The 27,762-nt window shown below is 41.8% G+C and overlaps 1 long non-coding RNA gene across 1 annotated transcript in view; it reads right to left on the bottom strand.

Annotated features, from left to right (window-relative positions):
• Window positions 1–3,927, bottom strand: part of LOC132373378 (uncharacterized) — a 151,993-nt gene extending 148,066 nt beyond the window's left edge. The window contains exon 1 of the long non-coding RNA XR_009505415.1: window positions 3,853–3,927. This is a non-coding gene — a long non-coding RNA (uncharacterized LOC132373378). The remainder of the gene's footprint in view (window positions 1–3,852) is intronic.
• Window positions 3,928–27,762: the final 23,835 nt, after the last annotated feature.

Raw genomic sequence — 27,762 nt, 5'->3', positions numbered from 1 at the left:
ACAACTCCTGAGCCTGCGAGCCACAACTCTTGAAGCCCGCACGCCTAGAGCCCGTGCTCCACAACAAGAGAAGCCACCACAATGAGAAGCCCACGCACCGCAACGAAGAGTAGCCCCCGCTCGCCGCAACTAGAGAAAGCCCGTGCAGCAACGAAGAACCAAAGCAGCCAAAAATAGATAAATAAAATTAATTAATTTTTTAAAAAAGAGTATCCATTCCATTATCATGCTTGTTCTTCTATTGACTCAGCCAAATGAGGGTCAGCAGAACCCACAGTCTTCCCAGCTGCCGTGGCTGCAGCTGCTTCCCCTCCTGCCCCAGTCCCCAGCAGGCTGTCCTTTACTTCTTAGAGCTGAGGAACCGCGAGCTCTGCCCCTGGTAAAACAAGTATAGGATCTCTCTTCATAAGGCAAGATAAAGAAGCTGTTATACACTGGCATGCCAGGGGAGCCGGACAGGCCACTCTGCTTCCTGAAGCTACAGCCTATGTGAGAAGCAGCTGGAATGGGGGCCTAGACTGGACACTGGGACTGAAAGATGAGAGGCAGCAATATGGTGGAAGGCCATGCCGTGTGCAGGAATGAATAAACATAAGGAAAAGAGATCACTGAGAAGCATGTTGAATTATACCTTTGGTCCCAGACTGCTCCCAGAAATCCCAGGCCTATCTGCAAGTCTGGTGTATCCCAAGAGGACACATCATCAACCAATGGGTCCAGAATCTGGGACAGAGGGATGTGATGGTTAAAATGCAAAAAAAAAAAAAAAAAATCCACCATCAACAATGAACACACACACAGCACAAGACCTCATCATTTCCATCATTTTACCATCAACCAAATAATACCAGTTTGGGCAATCCTTGGCTTGCTTTTATTTTCCAGCAATATCCCAACAACTTGGGCCACTTTAAAACAACCACCTGCACTTGACTAAGACTTAGTAACAATACTGAGATCACTATGGCCTCAGCTCTAGGCAGGGAAATGATCAACTCCAGGGAGGGTCCCTGCCACCACCCAAGTGCCTCCCCAGAAGGAGACCTGAATAGAGAGAGATAAGGCTGCATTTCCCTCTAATCTAAAAACTCAGCCTTAAGATAAAGCCCATGCTCTGTTCTGGACCTGGACATGTCGATGTCTTAATCCATCCTGCAGAACAAGCATGCCCCTCCCTTCTATTCAGGAATTTGAAGACTAAAGGGTTCTTGGGTCTCCGTCTATTGCATTTGGAATTATAAGGGGAGAGGAACCACCTCCTGGCATTCCTGGAAAATCTGCTCAGCCTATCTTCACAGTTCCATTTAAACCCTCCTGTGTCCTGGAAGAAGGGCAGTGAAACCACTCTCCAGGGCTTGTGCACCAGAGACAAAGGCCAGCTGAGATGAGCATCTGCTTTCACTGTTACTGCTGCTTTGGGGGCAGGCAATTGGATGGTCTCAAGAGATGCTTTCCCTGCCTGGAATTCCAGAGAAGACCGGACTAAATTAGGACTTGGCTTCTTGGTTAGACACTTAGCCAATTGGTCACTGCCTTGGTGCCTCAGTCCATACCCAAGACCCAACTGCAGCCAGAACTGACCAGTGAGCGCCCTGAGTTGCCAGGGTGGAAAGGAATGTGTGGAGTAAACCACGCAACACACCCTCACTACTAGGGGAAAATGTGCTCCCCAGAAAATCAGTGGAGAGCAGCATTTGGGTAGAATTTTTTTTTTCTGAAAAATTATTCATTCAACAAGTGTTTTCTCACACACTATGCTGGGCCATAGAGATGGAGTGCTGAACTTGACAATGGTCCCTGCCTTCACCTAAGCTTACTATTTAAGCACAGGTTTGAGATCCAACTGATCTGACTTCTAATCCAGTTGCTTAGCTTTGCAGGGCCTCCTCAGGACAATAAAATTACCACAAAGGGTTATAATGAGGGTTAAATGAGATCATCCATGTGAAGTATTTGGCCCGCTGCCTAGCTCTGGGTAAATGGTAGCTATCAGTGATTATTATTCCATAAAGGCCTCAACCAGCCAGCCTCTAGGTCATAGGAGGCACGCTGGAAACTGAGCAACAGAGGCCAGAATGCCCTCCTCTGTGTATTAAAGGGCCTCGAGCTGATAACCAGACCCAGCATGCGAAAGGACGACATCTGGTTCCAGACAGCACGGCCCCAGAGCTCTCAGCGGAAGCTGAGCAGCCACAGTACAAACCGGGGAAGAACGCAGCCACCACCACTGTTGGCAGACCGTTGCTCCAGGCAGCAATAAAGGTTCCCAGAGGCCTTTTGTCAATTGTCCCCTGAACAGAACATAAACATCTCCACGGCTGCCATTCAGTGGACATCCTGTTTACGTGGTGAGTGGGGATCTTGGTTGCTGTTCCCTCTTCTCTTTTTAGAGACTCTAATTATGTTTACCCAAGGCCAGCAGTAGGTGCCAGGAGGGCTGTGAGTTGATTTCCCGGGCTAACACAGCAGACGGCTGGCGGCAGCCCCGCTGACCCCTGCATCCCAGGCGGGGAGCCAGCCCTACGCACACACCACACTCTCCCTACAAAGACAGCTATTCTCAATGAGCTGTTTCCTTTCCGTGCACGCTGGGATGCTCCGGATGATGGCCTAGCAAATGCCAAACTATGTTGGCTCTATGCGCTTACCGGATAACTGGATAATGAAGGGAGGGAAGGACAGCGTACAGAGCTCTGAAGAAGGCCGCCTGTGTTCCGTGCAGGGTACTGCGTGCATTTCACATACATTGCTTTGGTTGACCCTGTACATTCCAAAGAGCCATATATCTTTACCTGATGTTTACAGATGAGGAAATTAAAGCACAGATTAAGTCACTTGCATGAGGTCACTCTGCTAGTAATGGTAGAACTGGAACTTAAACCAGATCCATCAAGCTCTCCAGTTCATGTTCTTTCTACTCCAGGAAAAAACATGAATTTTAGAATACTTAAGAGTCTTTTACAGAAGCCCAAACAAGTTGTTCTGACCCAGCAATTCCTAGGCTTTTTCATCCTTTTCCCTCCCACTGTAACCAGGGTAACATATTTTCAAACACTGATCAAATGCATTTTAAATAGAGTTGCATGTTTACTACAGCGGTGTAAGTTGCTTACAGAACAACCTTCCCGCTAACTACTATAAACGCCGGACAAAATATAAAAAATAACTCCTGAGGATTTCGGAAACTAAACAACAGCAAACAGTTTGTGGAGGGAGATGGAATTTGAAATTTGGAGAAGTGATCGGCATGGAAGTCAGTTTCTTAGTTTTTGTTCAGTTGGTTTGGTTAATCACATAGAACCCAGAGAAGAGGCCAGAGAGAAATGGCAGAGGTATGAGTAAATGTTTAACTCTGCTTATGACACATTTTCTCATAAGAATTCCTATGGCCTCTCTCAACTCGGGTACATCCTACTCCCTACTGAGAGAGAGTACTCTATTTCTCTAACTTCCTCTTGGAGTATTTTAGGCAGCTTCTCAGACAGCCTCCAGTGATCCCTGCCTCCTGGTACCCACCTCTTGGGTAACCTCCCCACCCCCTTGAGTACGGGCTAGATGTGGTGACTCACTTCTAACGAACAGAATAGAGAGAAGTGACAGGATGTCACTTCCAAGATTAGGTTATAAAAGATCACAGCTTCTGTTGTGGCCTCCCTCTCTCTCTCTCTCTCTCTCTCTCTCTCTCTCTCTCTCTCTCTCTCTCATCTCTTTCATCCCTCACTCTGGGGGAAACAGACTACCACGTCGTCAACAGCCCTATGGAGCCCATAGGTTATGGGACTGATGTCTCTGGCCAGTGAAAACCTGAGGCCTGCCAACAGCCACATGAGTGAGCTTGAAAGTGAATCCTACCTTGAGATGACTCCAGCCCTGGCCAGTACCTTGATTGTAGCCTTATAAGAGATGGTAAGTCAGAGGCACCCAGCTAAGCCACACCACTCAGATTCCCAATCCACAGGAGCTGTGAGATGATAAACGCTTGTTGTTTTAAACTGCTGAATACGGGGGTAATTTGTTACCCAGCAGTGGATAACCAATACACAGGGTAAAGACAGATTCTAAGGGGAAGGGGGAGATGGTGTGGAAGAGGAGCACAGTGCACAGGTCACCAAGGCAGCCTCCTGACACTGCCGTCTAGTCCCTGTGGACCCCTGGTGGACTGACTGCACCTCATGTACAGCTTTAGAAATCTATCAAATAAAGGTTTAAAAGGCATCTGTATTAGTGTCCTGTGACTACTGTAACATATTATCTCCAACATGGTAGGTTAAAACAACATAAATTTATCCTCTCACAGCCCTGGAGGTGCAGAAGTCCAAGGTCAAGGTATCAGCAGGCTCACACTCCCTCTGGATGCTCCAGGGGAGATTCCATTCCTTACCTCTTTCAGCTTCTGGAGGCTCCAGGTGTCCTTGTCTGGGACTGCATCACTCCAGTCTCTGCTTGTCTTCACCTGGCTGCCTTCTCTTCTGTTTCCACTCTGTGTGTCTCTTTTAAGAACATTTGTCATTGGCTTTAGGGCCCATCCAGATAATCCAGGATGATCTCATCTTGGGATCTTCACTTAAGTACTTTTGCAAAGACCCTTTTTCCAAAACAAACAAACAAAAAAAATCACATTCACAAATTCCAGGATGTGAGCATATCTTTTGCGGGGGCTACCATTCAACCCACTATGGTATCCTTAAATGCTATGTGGAGGTTTTGGGTATACATGTTATTTTTCATAAGTAATATTTCCCTATACATCTTATTCTATATCTTACTATTTTCACTTAACATTATGTTTTTGTGTTTTCATAATGCCCTAGGTACCTAGTTTATATTCCATAGTAAGCTTCCCCATGTTTTACTTATTCAGTCTCCTAGTGATAGGTATCTAAGTTCTTAGCCTCCACCAGTCTGCTACCACACACATGCAGCAGTGGACATCATTGTTCATGTCCCCTTATGATGCATCTGTTTCTCTGGCCTATAATCCCAGGAGTGGTTTGGCTAGCTCCTCAGTGTCTATAAGTATTGCCAGACAGTGGCTGTACCAGTCACTCTCACATGCACGAGGGTTCCTTTTTTACCAAATTCTTGCCTATATTTGAAGGCATTCAATTTTATAATATTTGCCACTCTGATGTCTGTAAAGTGTTATCTCACTATTGCTTTAGTTATGTTTTGTACAATGACTAGTGAGATAGAACACTATCAGTCTCTTACATTTTTCAGTATCTATATCTTTACCAGACAGATACTTTAGCACACTCTCACCTCCCTGCCAATGAAATGGTACTGTTCATTTTTGTTCTAGATTATAATGGACGTGACCTTCTTGTCTTCTCTCTTTGTTCCCCTTATTTAGACAGGAATTAACTTTTCTAGTTTATTTACATGCCCTTAGCTCCCAGGCCAGATATTTGTCTTCAGCTCCTAGTCTCACACTTACTCTTCTATATTCTTTTCTGGGAGAAGGGCAAGCAAAAGGCTCTACATTTCCCAGACTTCCTTGCTGGCCAAATCCTAGTTAGGTTCTGCCAATGGGAGGCACCTGCACCTGATCGGCAGGTAGAAAGTTGATCAGAGCCATTCTGTTTCTGATAGCACCTCAGCTTCAACAGTGATGGCTCCTGCCCAGTGTCAGCCCCATGCTTCCAGCAGCACTGGCAATGCAGCTCCAGGAGCAGCCAGAGCGAGTGTGGGCTCAGAGGCTCCAGCCCAGGTGCAATAGCAGCTCCTTGAGCTCTGAGTAGACCACCCTTTCCCTTTTGCTCCTCCGAGTCTTTCAACATCTTTGTAATCAACTCCCCTCATTAAATCCCTCTCAGCTTGAAACATCTAAAATGATTTGTTCCCTGACTGACTGATACACTTCCCATACTCTTAGCATCCTGCTGGAATGGTTTTTCATCTTCCAATAGCATTTCGAAGCTTGTCTTTATGAGGTAAACATTCTCAGACTCTGTATAGCTAAGAATATCTTCATGTCACCCCTTGCATTTCAATGATAATTTAGCTGGGTATAAAACCTCAGGAACAATGTACTAGTGCTTTGAGACTATTACTCCACTGTCTCCTTGCATCGAGTGTTGCTCTTGAGAAGTGTGATGGCAGTTTATTCTTGTTCCTTTCGAGGTCATCTGCTCTTTCTCTCAAGAATCTTCTGGAATTTCTTCTTTGTCTTCCAAGTTCTTAAATGTCTTTATAATGTGGATTGTGTTGATTTTCCCTTATCTCTATTGTACGATTTTTCCTTATCTCTACTTAAAACCCTTTCAATCTAAAGTCTTTTATCCATATTTCTATATAGTTATTAATTCTTGAAATATTTCTTCATTACTTTCTCTTTCTTTCCCATTCTAGGATCCCTATCATATTGGCACTTCTCTTTTTCTCTTAACTTTTCTTTTATCCAATCTTTCTCCTTATTGTCTGTTTCTGATGCCTAAGGGCTTGGTCTTCCAGCTCATTGATTAGTTCATCCAAGGTTTTCATTCTACTATTCAATCCCTCTACTGAGTTCTTCATCTATTGTCTTCATCTTACCCAGTATCTCTGGTAGGATCTTCTTTAGGACTGCTCATTTCTTTCTTCCATTTCTGATATTTTTTCCTTTGAGGATATTTATTATGTGTATTTTATATGCTTGTGCTCTGACCCATTAATTCTAACTTCCTTTGTTATAAGTTGTTCAACTTGTTATCTTTCTTTTACAGCAGCCAAGCTCCTCCAATCTCTCCTTATTTTCCCCCAATGAACTCAGCATATCAGCTCTCTTGGCTAGCAATGTGGCACCAGATGGAGGGGCTAATCAAAGTCATCCAAGTCTTATATTGATTCTTTCATGAGAGTTTAGAAAGTGGCAGAGAGGAGTGAGACCACTTCTTCTTGGCTATTTCAAACTCCACCACCACTACCACACACAACTACATGCATCCTCAGCCAGGAGGTCCCACCCTCCAAGAACCTCCCTCTCCTTCCACCTGGGGTACTGCAGTACTTGGAGAGCTGCACTCCTCACTTGAAATCACCTAGCCCAACTGGTAGGGGCAGTGGGACAAAGGAAGAGGGAATTCTCAGGAGCCAGACTTCCCACCCACCATTGGTATTAGTAGCTGGGCTTTAGGTTTCCCATAGCCTCAAGCTAAGGAAAAGTTATTGTCACTTTGTTCCTATCCCCACAGTGTCTCCAGGGCAGGCAATGACCAGCTTCCAATTTATTTACCTTTCGATTTATCCCAAAATACCACTTTCATGATGTCGTTTCCATGCTCAAATACCTTCAATGACTCTCCATTATCCACTGGATTTTTTTTTAAGTCCACATAAAAAGCCTTCTCTAATCTGCCCTTTTTTCTCAATACTTTCCTCTATTTGGCATCCTCAGATTTACTTTGCTGTCCCATCTTTAATCCTAGATAACCATCACAGCATAATTTCTTATTCCTAGCAGAGGCAGAAAAATATACCTCTTAATTGATTGTGCTAGCCCATACGCTAATGGCAGGAAAAAGTAGCAAAATCAATGTTCTTGGTTTAGAAAAAGAAAAAAGTTTCTTGTCATGTGCAAAGAGAGGACACAATCTACCATCACCAGGACATGTGTTAAGGATTTTCACAATGTTGGAGAAAGGTTTGAAATAAAGTGAGCCAAACTCATTTATTTGATCTCTCTTCTGATCAAAGTTTCATGTTTTCAAGATCTCTTAGCAGTGTGCAGCTAGGGAACAGACTTATGGAAATTGACCTCATGATGTTGATCTCATTAGCAATATTTTAACAAACAGGAGCTAACTTGTGAGAAAAGCAAAGGCACCAAAAGATGATGTAACGCATCTAAGGGCTCCGATCGAATAGCTCAGCTTATTCACCTCAAGACCAATACAGCAGTTCACAGTCATGATCCCCTATCCTCAGTCATAAAAATGTGTCCATTCAGTGGGAAGTAAAATGGGTCTTTAAATAAAGACTGAAGATAAACTTGTGCATCACAAACAAAATACATGCCTGCTTCCAAAAGGAGAAGTAATCAAAACCCTCCAGGCAGTTGGACTAGATTTCTTTTGATGTTCCCACCACTTGCCTTGGTAACCCAAGTTATTTCTATGTCAGCTTGCCCAAGTGGCTTGGAGAACATAAGAGTTGCCAACCAGGACTCTGACTTTTTAAAGGTCTGTCTGTGTCTGTAAAATAATGGTACTTATGTGTACTTAGGAGGAAATACCAAACTAACAAGGAAGACCACAAATCCACAAAATTTTAATTTCTACCCTTGGTAGAAGTTAACCTCCACATTCATGTTTTGGTATTACGGATTTTTGTGACGACTTTAAAGCTTGCCATGGTATTTATGGTAATTTCATTACAAACCGCATCTTCATCTTTTCATTTCTTTCCTATTTATAATTGTACAACTGTAATTAAAAGGTATTACTACTACACGCTATCCTAGCTAAAAGCTTGGCCTGCCAGACTGACAATATTTAAGACATTTCTCTGGCTTCATTTCTTTTCTCCATTTTGGAAGAAGGGTGGGAGAAAAGAGAGGCAGTGGAGACTTTGGTCATTATAACCTCAAATCCTTTCATCAACTCCTCTTTGTTCCTTAAAAAAATAATTAAGATTTTTTCCAAACAGTCCCCCCACCAAATGAAATGTTTTGATATAATAGTTTCCATTTCAGCTTCTCACCACATCTGAAGTGACACTCATTCAGCCTCTCTAAGAGCATGCAAAGGACTTCAAGGATTGTTGAGACTTGAAATGAATTGTCTTCCAGTGGGGGTGCCAGCAGCCTCTGCCCCCATTGCTCAAAGGGTCCTGGAGGCCGAACACCACGGTTGAGGTGCCTCTTATCTTTCCCATTCAGCACAGAACAGGTACTTCTGTGTAAATACTTTTCCTCGTTCCAACGAGGTATCCCTCACAAGTCCAGGAAAATAATTTAGCAGCAAGGAAACTGAGCAGAAATCTAAGGTGAAGCCTCAGCTGAAAAAAGAGTAGAGCAAGCTGATAATTAACCATGTTCTTAGTATCTTCAAAGAAGGTTGAAGCTGGAGAGCCAAACAGAGTCATTGCCCTCAAGGCAATGAGTTCACCAACTAGCTGGAAGAAGGATGCACATCTGCTGGGTTTTCACCAGCCGACTATCCATCTTTCCATTACAGAACTGATGCTCTCCCAGCCAGGTCACCCTGATGGGACTATTAATATTAATCACTGTATGCCACCTACTTGCAGGCTGAACACACAGAACCAGGTCAACAAAATCACTTAGGGTAAAAAGTCTCAGAGCAATCTGTCCCTGTTTTTATCATTAGTGCTATAAATGTGGCCTCACATTGGGCCCATATTATCAGACTCCCCCTTCTCTCATGAAAGATTCTTCTTGGGACCCTTTGGGATCTTTTCTTGGTGATGGACCTTCACTGGAACCATCTCAATCCACTGGAAGTTTGAATCTCAGAAAAGTAGGGGTCAAAATCTTGATCGCTTCTCTCCTGAAAATATCCTGGGTTCCTCTCCACACTTGTCCTCTGTCAAACCACAAGGAAAGGTCCCCATCCCTGAAGCTCTTCCTCTGGAGGAAAGGGTAACAATCCGCCTTAGATGTAGAGTGACTCCTCACAAAGGTAACAAAATCTGCTCCAAAACGACTTACTGTCTGGTCCTCAACCAGTGCTTCGCTACCTTAGCTCCACATTGGCATCACTTGAGTGGTTCTTAGAACCTCTTGCTGCCCAGGCCATACCCACACCCAACTGGGGATGAGACCCAGGCATGAGGGTTTGTTAAAGCTCCCAAATGATCCCAGTGTGCAGCTATATTGTACATAAGAGGCTTCTGGCTACTTGAAATAGCCAAGCTCTCTCTTTCTCTTTCATTTAACTGATGTTCCCCACTACACAATAAGAATATTAACACATTGTCATATTTAGTGCATATACTCATCTCAGTTTGCTGTTTGTCTTTATGATTTTGCCAGATACACACACACATACACACACAGAGGTGTATATGTAGATATAACGTGCACACACACACATATATATACACGTGTATATATACGTGTGTATATAATATATATACATATGTGTATATATGTGTTATATAGCCCGCAAATACATATGTTTAATAGTGTCAGGGAGTGAGCAGAATTGCAAGGTGACAGAGCTAATAGTAGCAGGTGCATTATGACAGTGATACTATGGCTTTTAAATAGAGTGTGAGTTCATTCACAGAAGTCCTGGTTTATTTAGTGTTAACTCTGTGCCATACACTATACCAAGTCCTGGGAACTCAGTAGTTACTAAAATCACACCCAATTCCTGCACTGATGGAGCTTAGAGGAAGACAGTAGACCCTAACCAAACAATCACATGGATGAATAATATGTACACTCCAGGCCTGTGCTCTGGAGGAAAGGAACATGAACTTTACGAGGATGCAACAAGGCACCTAGCAACTTGGGGGGTGGACCAGACCTCTCTGAGATTGTTCCAAGGACATCCCTTACTCACATGTTCTTTATTAAGAATGTTCGCTTCTCTACAGGAAAGCAATTTAGAGTCGTCCATCATAAGAAAAGAGGCTTTTTTTCCCAGAGAAACTCTAAGCTCCAAGATAGACTTCTGGAATACCATGTTTTAGGCACAGCTCTTAACAGTATGCATTATACTGGGACAGGCCTAATCATCAGCAAGCCTTAGAGATGCATTCCATATCGGTCCCTGAGGAACTTATCTGTGGTTTAGTCAACCACAGAGCCACCACTTTGTAAATTGTCCACAGAGAGCCGTAGAGAAAAATCTCCCCATCCTGACAATCTTTTCTTTGTTCCCCAGAATTCCACGATTAAAAAACAAACAAAAACAGGGACTTCCCTGGTGGCGCAGTGGTTAAGAATCCGCCTGCCAATGCAGGGGACACGGGTTTGAGCCCTGGTCGGGGAAGATCCCACATGCCACGGAGCAGCTAAGCCTGTGAGCCACAACTACTGAGCCCACGTGCCACAACTACAGAAGCCCATGCACCTAGAGACCGTGCTCCGCAACAAGAGAAGCCACTGCAATGAGAAGCCCGCACACCGCAACGACGAGTAGCCTCCGCTTGCAGCAGCTAGGAAAAGCCTGCGCGCAGCAACAAACACCCAACGCAGCCAAAAAAATAAACAAATAAATAAATAAAATTAAAAACAAAAAACAAACCTATATACACTGGAGAGAATTGGTGATTTTTAAAAAAAGTTGTCAAACCGAGGTGTACTCTGAGTCAGATCCTCATTCAATTTCACATTCATTTCTCACCTACTGCCGACCAAGCCCTGCTCTGTGCTGAGAATCTCTGTAGACGTAAAGCCTTTCAAGATTTATGCTGTTCCTTCCTAAAGGAGGGCACATTTTTACTTTTAATCCCTACCCCCATCCACTCCAGGAGTCACGCAGGGACTAGCATTCAGTAGGCATTTTTCATGTTGAATAAATGAGAACCATCAGGATAGCTGGCTTCCCAGATGTCCTCTGATGGGGTTAGGATCAGGATGAGGTTGCTTTAGGGCTCATGCCCTTGGGATCCCTTGGTGGGGATGGGAGTGGGGTGGTATGTGTGTGTACCCACTCCTTTTCACTCCATAGGAATTTTTAAGTCTCCAAGCCAACAAATTTTTCCCCAGGGATCAAACACTGAAATCTCTTGAAGGTCTAGTCATAGGGTGGGGCTTTGGAAAAATTAGAGAGAGAACTCAGAGCTCCTAATTGTTCTTAGTAATTCTCAGTGGTCTCTGTACTCTGCCCTCAAAGATCTTCTTTGAGGAGTTATGATTTTATAATCTGACCATGAAAGGTTGTAAATGAGATTGTGTCATGACGCTACACATCCACCCAGAAGTGATGAGACCAGGGCTATTGGGAAATATGCATGAGATTAACACCCAAATGCTCACAGAGGAGTCTTGTAGAATTTGTATTCAGTCGTGGTGACAGAAAAGATAGGTTTTACATATACACACACACTTTCTCACAAGACTAGTTGGTCTCTCAAACCTTATGGAGACAAGGAAACCAGGTGATACTTGAATTGTAAGGCCTGGGATTCTCGTGCTGCCCCCAGGTAGCCACCAGGGACTTGGATGTAAAGCAGCTGTCAGACTGCAAGGATGTCTTCTACTGATTCAGTTCACCCCCAAATTACTCAGGCGAGTTGTTTTTAATAACTACAGTGCTGAATTGACACTGAGAAAACAACTGTACCCACTGTAGGCTGATGGTCTCATCTTGGCAGTCACAGCTACTCCTTACCAAATCAGAGGAATCTCCATTTTTCCCATCTATTTACTATTTAGTGTGGACTTGTCAGATAGGTATGGTGTCCAATGTTTACTTCTTTTCTTGCCTTTTTAAAATCCTTTCTTTTCTAGAACTTGATAAATTTCATTCTCTTCCCCTTTAAAATTGCTTTGGGGTTCATTTTGGTTGGTGTGTGAAAGGAAGGAAGAGAGAGAGAGAACACTGACTCTCTGCGAACATTCAACCCAGTGTCACTGAGGCAGAGTGGATCCCTGCTGGGACTGGTCGACTGGCGTGTAGGTTCAGAGTTGACTCCAAGTCCAAGAAGCACCTGTGTTAGGCCAGAGGGAGGAACGTTCTCCCAAGGAGACTGCTGTGTGCTGGGGTGCATGGGAAGGGACAACACAGGAGTGGGATTGGGTTAGGAAGTCCTTTGTGATGTCCACTTATCCTTTAAGAAAACTCCACTAGTGTCACTCAGAAGGATTTTTCTTAACCTTTTTGAAATCAGAGAACTTCAATGATACTTTCTTTAAAACAAAAAAGTTTTCTCCACCCCTGTTCCCATCCACATACACAAACCTAAAGCAAGAATTACGGTGTAAACACACACACACACACACACACACACACACACACACACACACACACACTTTAATAAGATACCTTGGTAATGAAAGAGTTCTGATATGTGGTTTTAGCAGTTATCTCTATACCCCAGCAACTAACATGATTCCAAATATATAGCAACAGTCCAATAAATGCATGTTGAATTAAATTGAAAAAAATTCCATCTGTGTAAGATATCAAACAAGTGACAAAGAGAACTTTAAATCTGTTCACTTTTCTTAATAAAAAAAAAATTGCGTTTGCTTCCAACTATCTCTTAAGAATTGAAGCCATGTTGCAATTTGACAGAATCTTCAAGTAAATAAATGAGTGATTAATTGCCTTCTTCTATATGTGAGTCCAAAACTTAGGTATGAAAGTATACATTTGGAAATGCGATTTTCTTCTCTTGTATTCTTAAGGAAATATGCTATGCTTTTGAGAAATGAATGTATTTACTTTTATTCACATGTCAGTAGTTCTGCTTTCCACTTTTCACTCAGTTCTATTAAAAAGAGAAAAGAGGGCTTCCCTGGTGGCGCAGTGGTTGAGAGTCTGCCTGCCAATGCAGGGAACACGGGTTCGAGCCCTGGTCTGGGAGGATCCCACATGCCGCGGAGCAACTAGGCCCGTGAGCCACAATTACTGAGCCTGCGCGTCTGGAGCCTGTGCTCCACAACAAGAGAGGCCACGATAGTGAGAGGCCCGCGCACCGCGATGAAGAGTGGCCCCCACTTGCTGCAACAAGAGAGAGCCCTCGCACAGAAACGAAGACCCAATGCAGCCATAAATAAATAAATAAATAAAAATTAAAAAAAAAAAAAATTCTAAAAAGAGAAAAGATATCTTATTCTGCTTGCTCCAGCTGGTGTAAATCCCTTGTCCGATAAATTGTCTCTGCTGTAATTGCTGCCAGGCTGGCAGAGGGCACGGGGCATGAATTAGCTCTGTTGCTGTGGTCAAGGAAAGCAGCTTATGGAGATGAGTGCTTACTGCCTGGTGGGTCTGGACGCATTCCTCTTCTCCCAGCTTCTGCTCACCTGATACTCTGCCACACAACGTGCTCATCTATGCCAGTCAGGGCTAAGATGAATGTGACCTTGAGTTAAGGCTCTTTCAATTATTTTCAAATATTCTTAGTCTCTTCATATGCAATGCAACTGATCAACGTACAATTTAAGAATAATCTTTGCCAACTGATTTCTATAGAAAATGATTTTTCTCTAAATCCTCCATAAAATGCTTGCTGCCTGCCTTAACGTGTTAGCCAAGGAATGGATTTTGTCTCTAATCTGAGTATTCTGGGTCTGCCTTCTTTGCTGCTGTGACCTGGACGTGGGAAAGAAGAATCGGAGAAGAGTGCCTGCAGGAGAGTTGTTTTCTGATTGGAGTCTGAGCTAAAACAGTTTTCCTTTTGTATATCTCATGGCCTGTGTCACACCATTAGACATTCTTCTGTGTCCAGCAGCTCAAGTACAATCACCACCTAACCCATTCTTAACCCAATAGCAAACAAGAAATAGTGTTGACAATTTTAGGAAGTCACGCCTTGTCATCAGCCCACTGATCTTGCAAAGCATAGATACAAAATTGCTCTAGTGGTTTCTATTACAGAAACCATGGGACTGATATTCAAAATATTTAACAACGCGTAAGTTATAGGTACTGACCATTCAGAACAGATATCTACAATAATTAACTGGCATAGACTGACTGAATGTTGCTTATTGGAAATTGTTATTTTTTTGGAGAAATTTTTTCATTATTTTCCCCAATACTTATGGATACTTGTGTTGACAAAATAGTAGGACTGCATCGGCTCCAACGAAGGAAGCAGTGACCTACAGTGCATGTGACAAAAATAGCATAAGGGCCACCACCCCTTTTTAGAGTATGTAACCCACTTGCCCTTACTACATCCCTGCCTGCTATTTGCAGATGTCGCCAAAGCCACCACTGCCCTCAGGAATGCCAAGTAGCAGGAGTGGGCAATTTGCCATGCATCTTTGGATGATTGCCAATCCACAGCCCTGCCCGAAGCCTTCTGTTTGCAGCTTTCCCACCCAGACAGGCCATCCCTGTGGCCTTACTTGCTCGAAGCAGTTTTCTCTTCTGATTTGTTGGAGGTTTTTATGGAAGAAGCAAGGGATCGCGGAGTAAGTGACCGATACTTTCTTAAAGTTTGAGAACTACCTCTCTAGGGGCACAGGATTCAGGATGGAAGGATTCAAGGTTATCTTAGGCAAAGTCGAGCTGCGATTTTACCTGCAAGTATTCAAAAGTGATCCTGTCATGACAAGGGGCCCTGGTTTGCTTTTCCAAATTATTCTGGTAAATCAAATCATGAGTGCAAATCATCCAGGCAAGGGAAGTTACTAACAACTGCTGATCATTTTCAGCAAAGGTTCTAAATCAATACTTAAGAGACTCTTCATCAGTTGTTCGGGAACCAGTGCCAATTGGTGTGTACAAATGATAATGAGGCAAGTTTTATTGGCCATTTAAGGAGGGGACCCAGTAATTTTAAGGCAGACGAGGGTATCACTTGACCTGAACCTTCACTGCCTTTGTTAATTCCCCAAGCATTTGCTGAGTCCTCTGTGCACAAGGCAGCATGTGCGATGAATAAGACAGAGTGCTGGGCTTAAAGATACACAAAAAATCCTACCCCTTTCACTCACATCCTCAGAATAATTGCTTACTTTTCTCAGATGTGTTACCTATATAGACAGATATGCCCTGTGAGTGAGTAACTAGAGGAAAGGACCTAATAATCTTGGCATCTTCTGCCCACAGGGACTCATGGGAACCACTATAACAAAGAAGCCAAGAGCCTCGTGGGGAGGAGGCCTTGGTTTGAATGCTCAGCTCTGCCACTTACTAGCTGCGGGTTTGTGTGCAAGTTATTTATCCTCATCTGTTAAAGAGGAATAATATCCAATGTTATACATACTGTAAAAATTAAATCACACTGTGCCATTCACATAGCAAATGTACAGTAACAGTGCAACCCTCAGGATATGTAAACAAGTGGTAATGTGAAATTAATATAGGAGACGCTCAGTTCACAAGGCATAAGCCCTCAAACAGGCCCTGTATTGTCTGAGGAGCCCACAAAAGGAGTTAGGGAGAAAGGTCTCACATCATTGGAGCGAGTGAGTACCACGGACCAGCCATCTTGGTCACTTCATTCCACTTCACCCTCACAAGAGTCCTGTGAGTGAGGTGGAAATTATCACCATTTTGCAAGTGAGGAAACTGAGGCTACTCAAAGTGGACCTGACCAAGGTCACACAGCAAGACAGGAGTCCAGCTTTATCTGACTCCAATGTGAGTGCTTTTTCCTCGAAGCCAACTGGCTCTCAAAGTTCGGTCTCAGAGAAGCAGTATCAGCAGCACTTGGGAGCTTGTTAGACATGCATATTCTCAGCCCCTCCCTCAACTCCAGAAGTGGGACCAAGGCATCTGTGCTTCAACAAGCCCTCCAGGTGATTCTGATGCACGTGCAAGTTTCAGAACCACTGCTCTATGCCATGGTGTTCCCTCTTCAATTAGGATCCAACTCCTTACCCTGTATTTAACAAAAAGCATGGAAGAAAGCCCTTGGGCTCTGAATGTGAGTTTACACTGAATTCTTAGCAATGATGAGTCAAGGTATCCTAAAAAAGCTACCTCTTGCCCCACTTCAGCCCAAGGTGCACATAGGGAAGAAAAGTGGAAATTAATGATGGGAACCATTTTTCATATTCTTAAGTCCCTTGAGCATCTCTCCTTAGAGAACAGTAAAGCTTTCCTGCTTGCTCTTGTCACAACCGGTTAGTGTCACCCTCTACTGTGCTACTTGGTCTTGGGCAACGTGATGTATCTAAGAAGCTCCTACTGTGTGCCAGACACTGAGAGAACAGTGGGGAACAAAACCAGCAAATCGTCCCCTCAAGGAGCATATGATCTGATTTCTACCAGCACTGGACACCACTGACCTCTCCCAGAATCCCTGAACTCCCAAGGCAGGGGGACAAGTGAGGAATCCTCTCCTCTTCCATCCGCCCACCACCAGCAGCCACCTGCATTTAGAATGGGAATACCTATGACTCCTAAGCAGAGATGTTATCAGGAGAAACAAGGCAATTTACTCAAACCGCCCCTGGACCATACACAGCATATCCACGCAAAGTAGTGTAGCTGGCCAAATGAGCAAGGGTCAGAGAGAAGCCAGTCACGCTTGGAAAAACAGTCCCAAGCAACCACTGACCAGGAGCCCAAGACTTTGAAATCACACTGGCCATTAGGCTGTGTACCTACGGACCTCAGCGTGGGTCTGAAGAATCAAGTCTGCCAAGCCAGGACCCATGTCCATCAGTATTTCAGTCCAGTGTTTTTTGAGCTCTATGGGTGATGGATGCCAGAGTCATCACAAATCATCAGCCGCTCTGGCTAAAAGGCAAACACCTTGAATTTGCTCTTTATTGACTGCATAAGAACCATATTGCTTCCCACTGAAAATAAGTACTACTTGAACAATAAAAGAACCCCTAATGCATATTCCACCTGCTGCTAGCCAGGGCTTTGAAAGCCATTGCCTTCCCTGAATGATTCCAGCTGGTACTCTCCTTTGTGCTGGCTTTTACAGGCTGTAAGGACAGATACATAAGGTGTAGGTCAGTTTTTTACAGAATGTAGAAGTCTTGCCCTCTCAACTCGACACATGCTTCTCTTTTCTTCCCCCCCCCTCCCTCCTGGAATTAATGGGGATCGAGATTGCTAAAGCATCTATCTAATTAAAAGGTTTTAGATCATTGTGGTCTGTACATAGACTGACTAGAAAACTGACTTCATCTGAAAGAGGAGAATCAATATATGGGGGAAGGAAGGGAGATGTGTTTATAATATGTTTGTTTTCCTGACCCTTGTCTAACTCACAGGCAATTTCCAGAATAAAATTCTCACATGTTTTTTCCATCAAATGGAGAACTTGAATCAATATTAATAGCAGAGTTTTTGCTTATTTAAATTTCCCTCCCACCTCACAATGTGTCTGCTACAAGTTTGGGTCATAAATCCCAGCATAAAATTCCCTGTTGCTTTTTTTTTTTTTTTTTTTTTCATGTAATGTCTGAAACATTTATATTAACATGTTTCCATACAAATAACCCAATGAAAGTTTAGTATTAGTTGTTTTGTTTGTTTTTTTTATACTGCAGGTTCTTATTAGGCATCAGTTTTATACACATCAGTGTATACATGTCAATCCCAATCGCCCAATTCAGCACACCACCATCCCCACCCCACCGCAGTTTTCCCCCCTTGGTGTCCATATGTCCATTCTCTACATTTGTGTCTCAACTTCTGCCCTGCAAACTGGCTCATCTGTACCATTTTTCTAGGTTCCGCATACATGCATTAATATACGATATTTGTTTTTCTCTTTCTGACTTACTTCACTCTGTATGACAGTCTCTAGATCCATCCACGTCTCAACAAATGACTCAATTTCGTTCCTTTTTATGGCTGAGTAATATTCCATTGTATATATGTACCACATCTTCTTTATCCATTCGTCTGTTGATGGGCATTTAGGTTGCTTCCATGACCTGGCTATTGTAAATAGTGCTGCAATGAACATTCGGGTGCATGTGTCTTTTTGAATTACGGTTTTCTCTGGGTATATGCCCAGTAGTGGGATTGCTGGGTCATATGGTAATTCTATTTTTAGTTTTTTAAGGAACCTCCATATTGTTCTCCATAGTGGTTGTATCAATTTACATTCCCACCAACAGTGCAAGAGGGTTCCCTTTTCACCACACCCTCTCCAGCATTTGTTGTTTGTAGATTTTCTGATGATGCCCATTCTAACAGGAGTGAGGTGATACCTCATTGTAGTTTTGATTTGCATTTCTCTAATAATTAGTGATGTTGAGCATCTTTTCATGTGCTTCGTGGCCATCTGTATGTCTTCTTTGGAGAAATGTCTATTTAGGTCTTCTGCCCATTTTTGGATTGGGGTGTTTGTTTCTTTGATATTGAGCTGAATGAGCTGTTTATATATTTTGGAGATTAATCCTTTGTCCGTTGATTCATTCGCAAATATTTTCTCCCATTCTGAGGGTTGTCTTTTCGTCTTGTTTATGGTTTCCTTTGCTGTGCAAAAGCTTTGAAGTTTCATTAGGTCCCACTTGTTTATTTTTGTTTTTATTTCCATTACTCTAGGAGGTGGATCAAAAAAGATCTTGCTGTGATTTATGTCAAAGAGTGTTCTTCCTATGTTTTCCTCTAAGAGTTTTATAGTGTCCAGTCTTATATTTAGGTCTCTAATCCATTTTGAGTTTATTTTTGTGTATGGTGTTAGGGAGTATTCTAATTTCATTCTTTTACATGTAGCTGTCCAGTTTTCCCAGCACCACTTATTGAAGAGACTGTCTTTTCTCCATTGTATATCTTTGCCTCCTTTGTCATAGATTAGTTGACCATAGGTGCGTGGGTTAATCTCTGGGCTTTCTATCTTGTTCCATTGATCTATGTTTCTGTTTTTGTGCCAGTACCATATTGTCTTGATTACTGTAGCTTTGTAGTATAGTCTGAAGTCAGGGAGTCTGATTCCTCCAGCTCCATTTTTTTGCCTCAAGACTGTTTTGCCTATTCGGGGTCTTTTGTGTCTCCATACAAATTTTAAGATGATTTGTTCTAGCTCCGTAAAAAATGCCCTTGGTAATTTGATAGGGATTGCATTGAATCTGTAGATTGCTTTGGGTAGTATACTCATTTTCACAATGTTGATTCTTCCAATCCAAGAACATGGTATATCTCTCCATCTGTTGGTATCATCTTTAATTTCTTTCATCAGTGTCTTATAGTTTTCTGCATACAGGTCTTTTGTCTCCCTAGGTAGGTTTATTCCTAGGTATTTTATTCTTTTTGTTGCAATGGTAAATGGGAGTGTTTCCATAATTTCTCTTTCAGATTTTTCATCATTAGTGTATAGGAATGCAAGAGATTTCTGTGCATTAATTTTGTATCCTGCAAGTTTACCATATTCATTAATTAGCTCTAGCAGTTTTCTGGTGGCAGTTTTAGGATTCTCTATGTATAGTATCATGTCATCCGCAAACAGTGACAGTTTTACTTCTTCTTTTCCAATTTGTATTCCTTTTATTTCTTTTTCTTCTCTGATTGCCGTGGCTAGGACTTCCAAAACTATGTTGAATAATAGTGGTGAGAGTGGACATCCTTGTCTCGTTCCTGATCTTAGAGGAAATGCTTTCAGTTTTTCACCATTGAGAATGATGTTTGCTGTGGGTTTGTCATATATGGCCTTTATTATGTTGAGGTAGGTTCCCTCTATGCCCACTTTCTGGAGAGTTTTTATCAGAAATGGGTGTTGAATTTTGTCAAAAGCTTTTTCTGCATCTATTGAGATGATCATATGGTTTTTATTCTTCAATTTGTTAATATGGTGTATCACATTGATTGATTTGCGTATATTGAAGAATCCTTGCATCCCTGGGATAAATCCCACTTGATCGTGGTGTATGATCCTTTTAATGTGTTGTTGGATTCTGTTTGCTAGTATTTTGTTGAGGATTTTTGCATCTATATTCATCAGTGATATTGGTCTGTAATTTTCTTTTTTTGTAGTGTCTTTGTCTGGTTTTGGTATCAGGGTGATGGTGGCCTCATAGAATGAGTTTGGGAGTGTTCCTTCCTCTGCAATTTTTTGGAAGAGTTTGAGAAGGATGGGTGTTAGCTCTTCTCTAAATGTTTGATAGAATTCACCTGTGAAGCCATCTGGTCCTGGACTTTTGTTTGTTGGAAGATTTTTAATCACAGTTTCAATTTCATTACTTGTGATTGGTCTGTTCATATTTTCTATTTCTTCCTGGTTCAGTCTTGGAAGGTTATACCTTTCTAAGAATTTGTCCATTTCTTCCAGGTTGTCCATTTTATTGGCATAAAGTTGCTTGTAGTAGTCTCTTAGGATGCTTTGTATTTCTGCAGTGTCTGTTGTAACTTCTCCTTTTTCATTTCTGATTTTATTGATTTGAGTCCTCTCCCTCTTTTTCTTGATGAGTCTGGCTAATGGCTTATCAATTTTGTTTATCTTCTCAAAGAACCAACTTTTAGTTTTATTGATCTTTGCTATTGTTTTCTTTGTTTCTATTTCATTTATTTCTGCTCTGATCTTTATGATTTCTTTCCTTCTGCTAACTTTGGGTTTTGTTTGTTCTTCTTTCTCTAGTTTCTTTAAGTGTAAGGTTAGATTGTTTACTTGAGCTTTTTCTTGTTTCTTTAGGTAGGCTTGTATAGCTATAAACTTCCCTCTTAGAACTGCTTTTGCTGCATCCCATAGGTTTTGGGTCGTCGTGTTTTCATTGTCATTTGTCTCTAGGTATTTTTTGATTTCCTCTTTGATTTCTTCAGTGATCTCTTGGTTATTTAGTAACGTATTGTTTAGCCTCCATGTGTTTGTCCTTTTTACGTTTTTTTCCCTGTAATTCATTTCTAATCTCATAGCGTTGTGGTCAGAAAAGATGCTTGATATGATTTCAATTTTCTTAAATTTACTGAGGCTTGATTTGTGACCCAAGATGTGATCTATCTTGGAGAATGTTCCGTGCGCACTTGAGAAGAATGTGTAATCTGCTGTTTTTGGATGGAATGTCCGATATATATCAATTAAATCTATCTGGTCTATTGTGTCATTTAAAGCTTCTGTTTCCTTATTTATTTTCATTTTGGATGATCTGTCCATTGGTGTAAGTGAGGTGTTAAAGTCCCCCACTATTATTGTGTTACTGTCGATTTCCTCTTTTATAGCTGTTAGCAGTTGCCTTATGTATTGAGGTGCTCCTATGTTGGGTGCATATATATTTATAATTGTTATATCTTCTTCTTGGATTGATCCCTGGATCATTATGTAGTGTCCTTCCTTGTCTCTTGTAACATTTTTTAATTTAAAGTCTATTTTATCTGATATGAGTATAGCTACTCCAGCTTTCTTTTGATTTCCATTTGCATGGAATATCTTTTTCCATCCCCTCACTTTCAGTCTGTATGTGTCCCTAGGTCTAAAGTGGGTCTCTTGTAGACAGCATATATATGGGTCTTGTTTTTGTATCCATTCAGCCAGTCTATGTCTTTTGGTTGGGGCATTTAATCCATTCACGTTTAAGGTAATTATCGATATGTATGTTCCTATGACCATTTTCTTAATTGTTTTGTGTTTGTTTTTGTAGGTCCTTTTCTTCTCTTGTGTTTCCCACTTAGAGAAGTTCCTTTAGCATTTGTTGTAGAGCTGGTTTGGTGGTGCTGAATTCTCTTAGCTTTTGCTTGTCTGTAAAGCTTTTGATTTCTCCATCAAATCTAAATGAGATCCTTGCCGGGTAGAGTAATCTTGGTTGTAGGTTCTTCCCTTTCATCACTTTAAGTATATCATGCCACTCCCTTCTGGCTTGCAGAGTTTCTGCTGAGAAATCAGCTGTTAACCTTATGGGAGTTCCCTTGTATGTTATTTGTCGTTTTTCCCTTGCTGCTTTCAATAATTTTTCTTTGTCTTTAATTTTTGCCACTTTGATTACTATGTGTCTCGGCGTGTTTCTCCTTGGGTTTATCCTGTATGGGACTCTCTGCGCTTCCTGGACTTGGGTGGCTATTTCCTTTCCCATGTTAGGGAAGTTTTCGACTATAATCTCTTCAAATATTTTCTCTGGTCCTTTCTCTCTCTCTTCTCCTTCTGGGACCCCTATAATGCGAATGTTGTTGCGTTTAATGTTGTCCCAGAGGTCTCTTAGGCTGTCTTCATTTCTTTTCATTCTTTTTTCTTTAGTCTGTTCCGCAGCAGTGAATTCCATCATTCTGTCTTCCAGGTCACTTATCCGTTCTTCTGCCTCAGTTATTCTGCTATTGATTCCTTCTAGTGTAGTTTTCATTTCAGTTATTGTATTGGTCATCTCTGTTTGTTTGTTCTTTAATTCTTCTAGGTCTTTGTTAATCATTTCTTGCATCTTCTCAATCTTTGCCTCCATTCTTATTCCAAGGTCCTGGATCATCTTCACTATCATTATTCTGAATTCTTTTTCTGGAAGGTTGCCTATCTCCACTTCATTTAGTTGTTTTTCTGGGGTTTTATCTTGTTCCTTCATCTGGTACATAGCCCTCTGCCTTTTCATCTTCTCTATCTTTCTGTAACTGTCCCTGTTGCTTAACTTGCCCATAAACTTGGAGCATGTAGTCATGTTATACAATTCCTGACCTGAACATAAAGTTCCCGTAGTCTAGAGGCACCTTAAGGAGGAGCTAATATGTTCACCTGCTTGTTTTCCAGGCAATAAACCCAGAACAGGTGAAATGAGGAGGAAATTTTAAAAAGATCAAAAGACAGGTTCAAACGAATAGAAGTCATCTGGAAAGCCTCAGGGCCGCCAATCTCAAATACGAGACCCGGAGGAAGTTTAAGTGGAATTTCTAGTTTTCCCTTCTCTCCAACCTCAACTTTTCTTTAGGAGGAAGCTCATTGTCCAAGAGGATGGGTCAGACACTGGCAAGAGAAAAAAAGATGAATTTCTTCTAAGCCCGTTGTTGACAACCTCTTTCTCCTCTTCATTCTCCTGGCCTCCACCCCTGTTGCTTCAATACGAGTTTAGCTGTTGCTAGCATTTTACATTGCAGAATGAGGTTGGGGTGTGAGGAAGGTATTTGCCGAGTTAGTATAAGGGGAGCATTTAACTCTGGATTTCAAATTACTCTGCAGACGACAACACTCTACCGCCGAAAAGAATTTGCTGAACAAGAAACAATTGCACAGGTAGGAGTATAAATTGGTACAGCCTTCAATACAATTTGGCAATATGTATCAAAATTCTTAAAATTATGAACACTATTTGACCCAGTAATCCCACTTTTATTAATTCATCCTAAAGAGATAATTGTACAAAGGCAAGAAGATATATGAACAAGGATGTTCATTGGGGCATAGGAAAAGTTGGAAATAATCTAAATGCCCAGTAATGAGATTGGTTAAACAAATTCTTGTGTATTGAAAATTAAGAATATTATATAGGCATTAAAATGATGATGGAGATCAAAGGTTTTGACAAGGAAGAACATCTACTTATAATAAGTTAAAAAAAAAAAGCAAGTTACAAAACAATGTATATAGTTATTATCTCTCTAAAATTCTTTATACACATATATATGATTTATGAAATGTCTCCTATGAAATTCTTTTTAACAGACCACACATACTGAAGTTCAATAAATACAAATCAAGCAATTGTCAAGCAAAAATACCATTATGTTTTCTCTTCCAATTATAGTGAGGTAAAATCAACAAATATTTCCCATGAAGATTTGGGCCTTTAAAGCCTCTTCAATGTTGGGCTCATTAACCTCATGCTATTTTGGTCAACATGACATACATCCTTCTTCCACTTTGAAATGTTTTTCATTGAAAAAACAGGTTTTATTTGTGGGAGTTGTTAGGAGCCCTGACATAAATAAAGACACACACATCAAGGACAGCTATTTCCACATAGTGTCAGAAAATATTTCATTGTAGTGGCTTCTCTTGATTGGAGGCCAAAGCCTGAATTGGAATTGAGTAAAAAAGAGAAAAAAAAGACTGACAAGTAATTTTCTCTAAAACAGATTTAGTACACATTTCTATGAAAGAGCTTTACACACATTTCCATTCTAATTAAAAACATAATTGGTCACATACGTCTTTATGCTAGGAATATTTTGGTAAAGGAGGTTCAAAGACTAGCAGTTACATCCATCTCTCAGAAGGCTAATTATTCACTTTAAGGAGTAACACAGAAATTTTTCAACAACCAACAGCAAAAGCAATTTGCGATATTCACTTTTGACATCTAATTCTCCGACTTAGGTGACTTCCTATAAAGGATGCCGTAAGCTGGAAATCAAAGACAAGACTCTTACTTTAGCCACTAGTGTAACCCTCAACCCTGGCTGCCCCATAAAATCACCACCCCACTAGCGATTCTGATTTAACATGTCTGGGTGGGAACTGGACATCAGGATTTTTAAAAATTTCTTAGGGAATGTAATATGTAACCATAATTTAGAAGACCTGTACCTTGATAATTGCTTTCCTCCACTAGCAATTATTCAGGAGACTGAAATGGATGAAGTGTTACAGTCTGAAAGGGACTTAAAACATCATCTAAACCAACCCTTATTTTGGAGAGGGGGACACTAAGGCCTGGCAAATTCCTTGTAACAGCTTCTTTATTTTCTTATTTTGGTGACAAATAGAGGAAATGAGACCAGGGGATCTCCTTCCTCCCCTCTCACATGCACTCAGTTCTCAACCATTTTTTGCCACATATGCACAAAGTTCTACAGCCACCATCTCCCTATTCAGTGAGTGGGATTTTACATTCTTAATGAGGATTAAGACAAAAGCTACCATTTGATGAATGCTTTTGCTACATGGGGCATTGCCTCACCTCACCACAACTCTATAACATAGGTATTATTCTATTCCCATTTTATAGATAAGGAAACTGAGCCTCAAATAATTTGCCTGAGGGTAGGCAGCTAGAAATGGTAGAACTGGGCTATGAACCTACATCTACTCAACTCCAAGGTGCTCTACCCTGAGCAAACCCACAGTGCAAAATCCTAATTGTTATTACTTTAGAGATGAGATCTCAGAAGAGCCTCCCCAAAAATCTTCATTTCCTTAAGTGCTGCCAAGACAGCAGGAAGGGGAAGAATAGCAATTCAACGGGGAAATGAGAAAAATCAAGCTCTTGATACCAAGGGTAAAGGCTTTGCTGAACAAATACCATAAGCAAACTACATAGGCCTTTACTTGTAGAACAAAAGTACAGTTGGGGGCACTCAGCCTTCATGGGAAGAGCCTTTGCCGTGATCCCAAGCAAGCCACTCGAGCATGGCTAGGACTTGCTGTGATCCCAAGCAAGCCACTCGAGCATGGCTAGGACTGATGTTCTTTGACGTGTGCTACAGGTCTCACCTATCCATTTGCACATGCTCCTCAATCTTCTTGGAACTCCCTTCCCCTCCTCCTTCACCTGGCTCACTCCTGCTCATCTTTCAAGACTGTACCATCATTCAGTGTACCTGGGCCTCTCTGACCTCTGAAGACGGATTACATAGTCCTCTTTTGTGCATCCATAACATCCAGTGACACTGCACTCAAAACACACAAGGTTGACTTGTCTGTCTGCTTTTCTGCCTGTCACCAAAACACTGGTTCCTTGAGGTAAGGCCTGTGTAGACCAGTGCTTAGCCCATTCCCCAGCACAGAGTGAGCACTTAAGAAACAGGTGTGGAAGGAATACACAAATAAACAGTAAATGGGTACTCCTTACACATAGGTGGATGGAATAAAGCATCCAGATGTATAGAACAGAGAAAATATGTTATAATTTTCACAGCTGGCATGAGAATCTTGGAAAGAGAAATAGTTTGGTCAGAAAAATAATTTTAACAAAGACTGGAGTGCACAGTGAGACCCTCTCCTCTCTCCCCATTTTACCCCTCTCCCCTGGTGCAATGGACTGAATGTTTATGTCCCCCACCAAGTTCATACGTTGCAACCTATTCCCTCAACACAATGGTATTTGGAGGTGGTGTCTGTGGGAGATGACTAGGTCATGAGGGTGGTGCCCTTATGAATGGGAGTAGTGCCCTTATAATAGAGACCCCAGAGAGATCCCTCACCCCTTCTACCATGGGAGGTTATAGCAAAAAGATGGCTCTTTATGAACCAGGAAGCAGTTCTCACCAGACACTGAATCTGCCAACAACTTAATCTTGGACTTGCCAGCTTCCAAAACTTTGAGAAATAAATGTCTGTTTTTTATAAGCCATCCAATCTATGGCACTTTGTTATAGCAGCCTGAATGGATTAATACACCTGGTTAGGTCCTATATGTCGGCTAGAACCAGAGTTAATGAGAATTGGATTATTCTGTATTTAAGAGGAATGCATTTTTGAAGTTTCACAGGCAATCCAGGAGGAAGGAGTGAGGAGGAGATAAGAGAGAAACAAGTGAGATGATGGAGGTCTACATACTATGCAACGTGGTAACTCATATTGACACTCTGAAATTATTTTAAAAAACACTGAATTCATGAATTCTTAATGCAAGTAGTTTTAACATTTTATAGATTTAAAGTCTAGGCCAAGTTTCACATTGGAGTAGATGTGAAGTGAGATGGAGATAGCCCATTAGGACAAAAGAGCCAAATATAGTGATTCATCAGCTTCCTCTAATGGTCTCATCTGAAAATCAGAGCACTGAATAAACTGCTGACAACACCAACACCTAGAAGGTGACAAGCAACAAAGCAGCCACTGAAGTGAACCAACAAATGAGATGTGGCTACAGTTAACTACACCAGTACAAATATTAGGTTTACAGCTTATGTTATAGGTCTAATACAGTTAAATCTGGCCATTCAGATGCTCCAATGTCCTATAATGCCCTGGGGCAGCCTAGCACTCACAACCAGGTCTTCCCCATTTCCTAAGTCACTGTGCCATCAAGATGGCCTTGGCTACCACATGGAACACAACAGTCCAAGTCCTTCTACACGGGTGACTACAAATGCCCACTGGTTGGAGGTGAGAAGAGGAAAGGCAGGACAGCTCAGACACGTCCTGCTATGCAGAATGGATTCAGAACTAGGGTGGGGTCCCAGACACAGGAAAATGAGAATGACTGTGGACAGTCAGGCAGCTACTGAACTCTGGCTAAATAACCGGTTCTCTGAATAGATGACTAAGTAACATCTAAAATCTGCTATTCTTGGAAACTGCCTACTTCCCAGAGGTCTGCAACCTGACCACAACCAATAAATAAAATCAGTTGTGAGACCAGATGCCCTCCCT

The sequence above is a fragment of the Balaenoptera ricei genome, chromosome 10 (genome assembly GCF_028023285.1).
Source record: "Balaenoptera ricei isolate mBalRic1 chromosome 10, mBalRic1.hap2, whole genome shotgun sequence".
NCBI classification, from domain to species: domain Eukaryota; kingdom Metazoa; phylum Chordata; class Mammalia; order Artiodactyla; family Balaenopteridae; genus Balaenoptera; species Balaenoptera ricei.
This window is presented reverse-complemented; position numbering and strand designations above follow the sequence as displayed.